The sequence below is a fragment of the Siphateles boraxobius genome, unplaced genomic scaffold, assembly GCF_051911475.1.
Source record: "Siphateles boraxobius isolate OS27281-9 unplaced genomic scaffold, OSU_SipBor_1 41, whole genome shotgun sequence".
In the NCBI taxonomy this organism is placed as follows: domain Eukaryota; kingdom Metazoa; phylum Chordata; class Actinopteri; order Cypriniformes; family Leuciscidae; genus Siphateles; species Siphateles boraxobius.
The window spans coordinates 37,783,671-37,793,346 of record NW_027509042.1 but is presented as its reverse complement, the minus strand read 5'-3'; positions in this window follow the sequence as shown (position 1 = coordinate 37,793,346).

Genomic DNA, 9,676 nt, shown 5'->3' with positions numbered 1-9,676 from the left:
TTTCTGAACAAATAGGCTGTTCCCAGAGTGCTGTATCAAGGCACCTCAGTGGGAAGTCTGTGGGAAGGAAAAAGTGTGGCAAAAAACGCTGCCCAACGAGAAGAGGTGACCGGACCCTGAGGAAGATTGTGGAGAAGGACCGATTCCAGACCTTGGGGGACCTGCGGAAGCAGTGGACTGAGTCTGGAGTAGAAACATCTAGAGCCACCGTGCAGAGGCGTGTGCAGGAAATGGGCTACAGGTGCCGCATTCCCCAGGTCAAGCCACTTTTGAACCAGAAACAGCGGCAGAAGCGCCTGACCTGGGCTACAGAGAAGCAGCACTGGACTGTTGCTCAGTGGTCCAAAATACTTTTTTCGGATGAAAGCAAATTTTGCATGTCATTCGGAAATCAAGGTGCCAGAGTCTGGAGGAAGACTTGGGAGAAGGAAATGCCAAAATGCCTGAAGTCCAGTGTCAAGTACCCACAGTCAGTGATGGTCTGGGGTGCCATGTCAGCTGCTGGTGTTGGTCCACTGTGTTTTATCAAGGGCAGGGTCAATGCAGCTAGCTATCAGGAGATTTTGGAGCACTTCATGCTTCCATCTGCTGAAAAGCTTTATGGAGATGAAGATTTCATTTTTCAGCACGACCTGGCACCTGCTCACAGTGCCAAAACCACTGGTAAATGGTTTACTGACCATGGTATTACTGTGCTCAATTGGCCTGCCAACTCTCCTGACCTGAACCCCATAGAGAATCTGTGGGATATTGTGAAGAGAAAGTTGAGAGACGCAAGACCCAACACTCTGGATGAGCTTAAGGACGCTATCGAAGCATCCTGGGCCTCCATAACACCTCAGCAGTGCCACAGGCTGATTGCCTCCATGCCACGCCGCATTGAAGCAGTCATTTCTGCAAAAGGATTCCCAACCAAGTATTGAGTGCATAACTGAACATAATTATTTGAAGGTTGACTTTTTGTGTATTAAAAACATTCCTTTTATTGGTCGGATGAAATATGCTAATTTTTTGAGATAGGAATTTTGGGTTTTCATGAGCTGTCTGCCAAAATCATCAGTATTAAAACAATAAAAGACCTGAAATATTTCAGTTGGTGTGCAATTAATCTAAAATATATGAAAGTTTCATTTTTATCATTACATTATGGAAAATAATGAACTTTATCACAATATGCTAATTATTTGAGAAGGACCTGTATGTAGACATATGTACGGTACATTGGCATCCTTTAATTATCAGAGCCTGTGTAAAAAGTCTCATTACCATTGACAGTATAGACAAGAGTATAAAACCAAACCCAAAATGCTTTATTAATTTGAAACATTTTTAGAGCTCCATCTGATCCCAATTAGCTGTGGAAAGTATAAGAAAAGAAAATATTCAGATGGCTCTACAAAAAAATGTTGTTTCGTTAAACACTCTCGCTCATTGTGGAGAAACACTCATAAAGGACTCAGAGCTCCCGTTTATTCTTCAGTCCTCCAAATATATTTTTAGCCAAAGTACGCCAATAAACATTAAGTTGTGTTTGTGTTGCATGAGTCTGTACCACGAATTATGTCATAAATGAATGGATGTACGTCACTGAGCAGGGGTGAGTAGGTGGTATTCTACATTAGATTACAGGATAGGCTCCAGTGAGCTGTCTGCGGGCCGATCCCACGGATTTCCACAAGCTTCTATTTTCAGGCAAGAGGGCCTGCTTATAGTTTGTAAAAAGCCACAGCATCCTATTAAATAAGGTTAAAGTAATTGGACGATGTTTACTAAAGGACAGTCTTGCCACAACATTGTCCTTCCTTTTGTTTACATGCAGATTTTCCATATGGTTGCACGTACAGGTCTCTGTGTGTTGATAGCTTTTGGAGTCTTCAATCAAGAACTCTTGACCTTGTGCCTGCATGTCTTTGATCTGCAGTTTTAGAATAAGATGCACTAGCCTTATGCCGAGTTCAGACTGCATGATTTTCAAAATAATTGTGTCACTGTTGTTTTCACACTGCGTGACTATCTGGGGTAACATTCAGTTGCTGGTGTGTTCACACTGCAGGATGGATCGGCGACAGGAGGTTTCACACTGCATGACTTTACAAAAGAAAGAATCGCCGACCACTTCTCCCTGGTCAGCAAACTACGTTTCACAACCAAACAAACGCGAGAAGTGATAAGGAAATAACGGAAGATCACTCGTGCGTGAGACCGGAGTTCTCGCGCGACACTGAATTTGTAATTAAAAATGATAGCCTACAAGAAGATTGCAATCCAAATTGTCTGTGCGCTGATTTGCAGCGAAAATGAGAAAAAAAAAACAGTTTATGCAGGAGGAAATGGTTGGGAAGACGAGGGGAGCAAGGACTGTGTTTTTGCAAAGAGAGTTGGGGATAAATAAATAATTTTACAAATGTCCTGCTGTTGCTGCTGGTCATGCAAATGTTTGTGCTTTGTTTCTGTTTGATATAATTGTAAATATATGCCTATCTATTAAAATACTGATATTCTGGTCTATAACTCCTCCCTGAACAGCCTGCTGTCCTGTATCTTGCTCTCTCATTGGCTGTCGGTCATCGCCGATGTAGTTTTCAGTCAGAACACTTTTCACACAGCAGGATTGTGAATCGCCGACAGGTCCAGATATTTAGCATGCCAAATATCTCACAGGCGTCGGTGACTCGTCGGCGATTCTCTCAGATCGCGTCTTCGTGATTGTCACTCGCGTGATTGAGCACCGATTTGCCTGTGATTTCGGGCATTTGTCTGCGATTTCTCAAAACCTGTTGGCGAGCCAAAATCGGGGCTAAAATCGTGCAGTCTGAACTCGGCATTAATGACACAGTGATGCATCATCCTGATGTGGCCCATACATGCTGCCTTCCTTCGTGCCTTTTTTTAAAAATGCAATGCTCCCTTCAAAATCTGATTTGTTAATGGACCAATGTAATAAAAAATGACAATATAATAGATAATAATTTTTGAGGAAATGATTAGTGTTTTTTTTTAGGGGTTCGCAGGCAATAAAGGTACTCATCCAGATGGAACTGGATAAATATTCTGAATGTTCTGATCCTATCTGACTTCTGAACTGTAATTCTGCCTGAATCATAATTATACACTGTTCGTTCGTTGGCCAGCGGAGAACTGGCCCCCGACTGAGCCATGGTTTCTCCCAAGTTTTTTTTTCTTCCATTCTGTCACCTGATGGAGTTTGGGTTCCTTGCCACTGTCGCCTTTGTTGCCTTTGGCTTTTGGCTTGCTTAGTTGGGTACATTTAGTGTTCAACAATATTAATGATCTGCCTGCATCGACACCATTATATGAGTACTGAACTGAGCTGAACGATGACATCACGGTTTTCTCCAGAGCAGCTATATATATATATAAAAATGAACTAAATTAACAACTTTTTTTACAACAAAAATTAACCGTCGATGAACTTACTTAAGCTGGACTATGATGCTATTTTCTTCTAGAAATAAACTTTGTTCCATTATTTTCCTGTTATCACTTTAAAGCTGCTTTGAAACAATCTCTATTGTAAATATCACTGTATAAATAAAAGTGACTTGACTTAACTACTCTGGACGGTCTGTATAATGATATTGGTGGTGGTGGTGGTGGGTGTTCTATATCTTTTTTTAAATAAAAAAATATTACTTCATGATCTTCAGTTGCTTCAATACATATAGGCCTATAGATATGGTGTGTGGGCAGTATCAGGAAAGATTAACAACTCTGGCTTCTGATGTGAAGGTGTTACATTTGTTGATAGGCCTGCCGTGTAGACTTAATTATATGGTGAGTTTATAGATGCATAAAATTAAGATACATTTTCGTTCAACCAGCCTATAATTAGGAGACTGACTAGAGTGCTGAAAATCTTGACGCATCCACTTCCGGTGAGAGCAAACCATCATCTCATCCAAAGGAATCCAGACAGAGGTACCCTCCATTTATAGTGTCTGCAACTTAGCAGGCGATTACTCTTCCTCTTGTGGTTTTCCTTTTGTGTTTACCGTGGAGGTCAATCCATTTCATAAGCACAAATCTCAGCAATACAAATAATTATCAGGCAGGGGTGTCATGCTCTAGGCAAGATAAGACATGACCACAGAAAAAAAAAACTTTTTAATGACTTTTTAAATTTAGTTCTGTTAAGATGTTCTAGCAATACGAGTTAGCAATACGAAACTAAATATTTAAGTAAGCAATATGTACAATACACTTAAAGTGTGTATATAGAGTATGTGTATATAGGTATATATTTTTTACATTTTAATACTTTATAATATAGGCCTATTATAAATATATTAAAATTAAAGTAATAAAATATGGTATTATAATTTTTGTGCGTTTCCATATTATAAGCTACATTGGCAGTTGTACTGATGCCTAAATTCAGTTCAGTTCGAACTCACAATTCAGTTTTGAGAAAATCCTTGTGGCAAATGCCTCGAATAGAATAGAATAGAATGGCTAGTGGAAAACTGTGAGACATGTCTGTGGACGATAGACCCGTCATAATCCTCATCAAGTCAGCGAACTTTTCAGCACATAGCCAGACGTTTGATCCCTCCTGAATCACGAGAAGAGGCAGACGACGTAGCGGGAGGGAGGGGGGAGCGTGGCAGAAAACAACACAAGTCATAATTGCATGCGTAGGCTGACACATCTGGATTTACCACTCCTTGGCCCTTTGCCACAGACTTTATGATGGTTCTTAAAAAAAAGAAAAGAAGATATTTTCTTACTTCCTACCAAAAGCTGTGTCTTAATGGGTTTGGCACCTCTGTGGCCAGAGCTATATTTATCTGCACTGGAGAGAGTAGGTTGAAAATGACACCATTATTTTCTCTAGACTGTTTTCGCTCCAGAGTAAATGAAAGGGAGAGAGAGAGAGAGAGAGAGAGAGAGGGGCTAGAGGAATGAGAGTGGAGTTTGACTGGTGTACCAATGCTCTGGCACTATTTCTGACAGTCTGGCATTGACAATCTGGTCTCTTTTGTATGCCAGCTCAACTCTTTTTGGCTGAAAGTGGCAACAATCCAACTTCCTTTCTACTGTTTTGACTTCAGCCTTCTGCTAATTGGTGAAGCATATGCGGAGTAGATCCCACGTCCTAATTTTGCAGAGTTAGACGCGTTCCATATACATATTCTGTTGATCCCCGAAAATGTAATGCTATCCCTACCCCATTAACCTAACCCTACCCATAAGTTATCCCTAAAATCAGAGGGAAATTATAGCCGAATACTGTTGTAGAAGGACCTAACCTGGTTGTAAGCCTAAACTTTAAACTGTATACGTGTCCCTCAAATCTGATTAGTTGATTGGAATGTTGTTCCAGGATTAACAAAGATTGTACTTAGGTTATGTGAGCAGATCCAGCATAAAAATGCCAGTAAGTTAGGACATTACCATTGGATTTGTTAAAATCTGTTTCAATTTCTATCTGTTTCTCTAAGAATTATTTTTTTCCAGAAAATTGCTCTATGGGTTAGTATAGGTTCAGGAGTGCATAGTATCTGAAGTGATGTCTAGTATGTTTAATTTTGGTATCCTGACTATTTTTAACTTCCCACTCAACACCACAGACTAGTTATCCAACATACAGTTATAATGAAGTGTATATCCTGGTGATGCGAGCACACGACTTGATGCACAACACTGTATCTAATACCTTTGATACACACAGTTCAGCTGTGGGAAATAGTTTGGCCCCAACCCACAGCATAAAAAGATAATGGCTCTTTGACTTGTTTGGTTGTAAGACTGTTATTTAGCTGTCTGGTCTTGATTAACAAAAACAAAAGTGGGCAACCATGCTGATTTGAGTATTTTAGATGGGAAACAGACTGTTGTTTGTTCTCTCAGAGCTACCGTCACATGTAAATATGATCTTCAGCAACAGCTTTATCGTGCAATAGAGTAATGGGACATTTTTAGATTTTAAGTTTTTTAAGAATCATTTACTGCCATAAGTGCTGTGCTCAAAACTATAGACTGAATGAGATGGTTATTGTTGTTTGGAGTCCGTTTGTCAAACCCCTGGTGGATTCATGGTTGACCAGGAAGAATGCATCGATTCATCTCTCTCTGTTCAGTTGTTCTGACAGTATAATGGCATGTTTGTGCAATGTTTGCTTTTCTATAGGTGGTCTGGCCAATGAAAGCCTAAGAGAGAGTCGATATGCAACTGAAAAGTGTGTGAATTTTATAAACATTCATACATGAAAGCAGCTCTCAGAATGTTAAAAAAATTATTCAATGTTGTTTTGCCACATTAGTTAAAGGGATAGTTCACCAAAAAAGAAAACCATTATGAACCATTAGTTCTAGGAGTCTTGCTATTTTCATTTTTGACCACAACATCACATTCCTTCACAATGACTTGAAAATAATTGGAAAAACATCTTGAGTTTGGTCATTTTGCATTAGTTCTTGCTTGATTTGTGAGCTTCACTAAACACAATGAAAACTAGCAAACCAGGACTGATTATATCTGTTTCCTCTGCGCCTCCTTCCAAGTCATACCGCCATGAGCAGTGAGGCTTCTTGCTGCTATTTTATCACTTTCTTTCAAGCTCCCTTCAGGTCTCATTGTAATTGAGTACTCTGAGTAATTTACAGGCTCTTCTGGTCATTAGGTAGGATTCTTGAGGATCTTAGACTTGGTAAAATCAATGTATGTGAGAAATGAGTCATGTTAATATCATCTTTATTATGAGATTTAAGAAGAATAGGACCTGGTGCTGCAAAAGAGTCATCTTCTAAGAAAAGCCTTGATATATAAATATTCTCTCACCTTGAAGGATAACTCAAAACAGCTTTCCTCACACACATGACTGGCCGTTTGTGGGAAGATTTGACCATCCATCGTTTTTTCCATGTCTCTGCAGAAGCTCCTTGACTGAGGTCAACCTAAGAATTTCCATCAGTGTACATGCCTTTTCCAGGGTTTCTGTTGGACTGATGTTACTTCATAACAGACTACTGAGAGCTTCAAAAGAGACAGACATAATATCAGTCTGACCGTCTGTTTAACTTGTGCCAGTCAAATAATACAAACTTGTGTGTGAGAATGTCTGGGTGCCAATGTGAATGAGTTCTTGTGTGTGAAAATGTGTATTGCACTGCGTGAGTATATCTGTCATAAATCTATGTCTCAGTGCATTACTCTTGGTCTATTTCCAGGATAATGCTTGAGCACTTCTCTTTTAAACACACTTGACCCATTTGACATGGCAGCCAGATGCAAGCCTGCAGTTCTCGCATACAGCAAGACTTTTTATAATATGACACGTCTAGCCAATAGGGCCAATTGATTAGGATAGTTTTCAGCACAGATAACAGTGCATATATATTTGTGCATAAGATCTGTGTACAAAAGTTTTAATAAAAATTATAGTAATTATTATAATAATCTGTATAATTTATATAATGGTTTTCTCTGTACTCAAAGCGCTTTACATATGGAAGGGGGAATCTCCTCAACCAACACCAATGTGCAGCATCCACCAGCATGATGCGACGGCAGCCATATTGCACCAGAAGCCCCACCACACACCAGCTTATTGGTGGAGAGGAGAAAGCCAATCAGTGTGTATAATGACCACAGAGAGCCAGGACCTCAGTTTAACGTCTTATCCGAAGGATGGCAGTTGTTGACATAGTGTCCCCATCACTATACTGGGGCATTAGGAGCCATACAGACCACATGGTGAGCACTAACACCTGACTCACTAACACCTCTTCCAGCAGCAACGTAGGCTGCACCCAAAATTGCATACTTCCCTAATATATAGTAGGTGAAAAACAGTATGTTACCAAAGTAGTATGTTCACAGTAACAGAGTAGGCAAAAAGTACCTGGATGATCTACTTCTTCCAGGGAGATTCTGAAGTGTGCATACGTTGGACACATTACTATCCCATGAGGCCACGGGAGAGGATTTATGAATGGCAGTGAAGCAACATAACTGACTCTGGTAGGTCACATGATAATGACAACATGGCCAATGTAGTACGTCCGGAATAGATTCATACTACACTCATTCATACTATATACTTTTCTCTTTTTTTTAGCTGTTGTGAAGTAACTACTTATTCAGAATAAGTACCTACTCAAGAAAGTATGCGATTTTGGACGCAGCCATTGTTTTTCCAGGAGGTGTCCCATCCAGGTACTGACCAGGCTCAACCTAGCTTCAGTGGGCAAGCAGTCCTAGGCTGCCGGCCTTGGTTTTCACCAAGAAGTTGTGATTCATCAATAAGAGAAATGGAATAGGCTAAGTAACCCAACAAAAAATTATTAATTTTGAGCAGCAATTAAAATAAAATAAAAATGACGAAATGCTGCCTAGTGTGCTGGCGATTGCTTGTAGTTCTATTTAAAACCAATTTATAAATGTTTTTTGACATTCACTTAAATATCTTTGTGTGCATGCTCTCAGGTGAGAATGTGAGTGAGGAAAACAGGAGAGAGAGAGAGAGAGAGAGAGAGAGAAGTGAGGAAAGCCCTTATATGGACATGGCTGCGGTGCGTGTTCTGCAAATTATTATCCAAGGGCACGCGTTCCCTCGTTTAGAACAATGCAGATTCATTCAACTGAAAGAAGACACATTTATATGCTTGTGCACCTGTTGAACTTTTCTGTGCACATACAAATTGCAAATTGTATGGGATAAATTAGTAAATCAGACCAGTCTATCGTCTTTATTGAATAAATGGGATAACACTTTATTTTGATGGTCCCTTTTGAACATTCTTTTGACTATAAGTAACTTTGCAACTACATGTCAACTAACTCTCATTAGAGTATTAATGGACTGTCTACTTAATATCTGCAAACTCTATTGTGATGGTCCTCCATCAAACATTCTACTGACTATAAGTAACTTTGCAACTTCATGTCAACTTATTCTAACCCTAACCCTATCAGTCTATTACTCTAATGAGAGTTAGTAGACATGTAGGTGGAACATTACTAATAGTCAATAGAATGTGTTAAAAAGACCATCAAAATAAAGTAAAACCATACATGGTATAGCCTAGTGCAGTGGGTCTCAACTGGTTCTGCTTTAGGTTCCAGATTTTAAATTAGGCAATGAGTGGTGACAGCTTCCACTATTGTTTATTGTACAAAAGTGAAAGTAAATGTGCGTAAAATATCTTAACAATATTCAAGTAAAGTTGTATTTAATGTAGTCTGGGTCATAGTTTTGTTAATAGTTTTCATAGGGCATGTGACTGTCTAGCTTCTAGAAAGTGACGTGAAGCTTATTTATTTTGCTGTTATGAAGTTGACCACTAGTTAAGAACCACTGGCCTATGGTATGAAGTGGCAACTGAAAGATTGTGGAGTCAAACTACACTAGATTTAAGGCAAGGTAGGTACTGAACTCCAGGTTGGACTGAGTGTGAGTAATAAGTGTACAGTATCTCACATTGGACAAAAATGCATACCTCAAGGTGGAGTGTGGTGCTTGGTTGTGTGTGCGCGATCTTACTAAGTGTTTCTCAGGTACATGCAGGAAAAGTGAAAAATAGCACTTCTATAAAGATGAACAAATAGCACTCTAGTGCTACTAGCAGCACTTTCTGCATTTGGACCGAAGTGGAGGTGACTGCTTGGGGGAAAATGAGAGTGATAGTGTTTTATATGAGGCAAAGGGGGAGA